Here is a 1,514-nt window from a genome sequence, read left to right as displayed (position 1 = left end):
AGGCTATTGTCACTGCATGGCAAGCGATTCTTGTCCAAACCTTGGTAAATCTCGTGAACAGCATGCCTCAACGTGTACGTGCTCTCCTGAATGCTCGTGGGGGTTACACGAAGTACTGAACTGTAATTTTACGGTCCGTAATCCCAGTCATAATTTAACTTTTGTTTTTGTTAAAAAAAATTTGGCTAATGTGCAAAATAAAGAGATACTTCTGGAAAACGTACAGAAGTTTAACACAGTACTGTCCATGAATTGAGTTCGATATCAGTTTATTTACATCACTTTCAAGGATCAATTTATTTGTTTCTAAATGTCAAATGTGGTTTTTGTTTCTTTTAAAGGTCACATTAACAAAATCTGGAATAATTTCAACATAATTCCAATGAACTTTTGGTTCTAAGACATCTTGAAAAGTAAGTTCACCCCCACAAAAAAAATTTCCATATTAAATGCCAAGTCTGTGTATATATATATATATATATATATATATATATATATATATATATATATACATAATGAAAAATGAAATGAATAATTGCCTACAGTCCGAATTTGGCCCGGTGTAGACCTACAAATGCCTGGGCCGATTCTTGGTCCCAATCCGTCACTGGTGTCAGACATGTCAAATCAGCACCACATACCACCCGGCAACGAACGGACAGGCTGAGTCGTTCGTTTTGTATGGGCATTCTTTGAGATCTAGACTGCATTTGTTGAGACCTGGGCGTTCATTGAGATCTGGACTGGATTTGTTGAGACTTGGGCATTCATTGAGATCTCCACTAGATTTGGTGAGACCTGGGCATTCATTGAGATCTGGACTGGATTTGTTGAGACCTGGTAATTCATTGATATCGAGACTGCATTTGTTGAGACCTGGTCATTCATTGAGATCTAGACTGCATTTGTTGAGACCTGGGCGTTCATTGAGATCTGGACTGGATTTGTTGAGACCTGGGCGTTCATTGAGATCTAGACTGGATTTGTTGAGACATGGGCGTTCATTGAGATCTGGACTGGATTTGTTGAGACCTGGGCATTCATTGAGATCTGGATTGGATTTGTTGAGACCTGGGTGCTCATTGAGATCTCCACTGGATTTGTTGAGACCTGGTCATTGATTGAGATCTCGACTGAATTTGTTGAGACCTGGGCGTTCATTGATATCTGGACTGGATTTGTTGAAACCTGGGTGTTCATTGAGGTCGAGACTGGATTTGTTGAAACCTGGGCATTCCTTGAGATCGAGACTGAATCTGTTGAGACTGGGAATTCATTGAGATCTGGACTGGATTTGTTGAGACCTGGTCATTCATTCAGATCTAGACTGGATTTGTTGAGACCTGGGTGTTCATTGAGATCTAAACTGGATTTTTTTTTTTTTTTTTTTTTTTTTTTTTTTTTTTTTTTTTTTTTTTTTTTTTTTTTTTTTTTTTTTGTATACAATATCGAGGCTCGTGAAAGAGCGAACATTAATCACACAGAAAGACAAACCGACACATAAAACATATAAC

The sequence above is a fragment of the Myxine glutinosa genome, chromosome 1 (assembly GCF_964187855.1).
Source record: "Myxine glutinosa chromosome 1, kmMyxGlut1.1, whole genome shotgun sequence".
Classification (NCBI taxonomy): domain Eukaryota; kingdom Metazoa; phylum Chordata; class Myxini; order Myxiniformes; family Myxinidae; genus Myxine; species Myxine glutinosa.
This window is presented reverse-complemented; position numbering follows the sequence as displayed.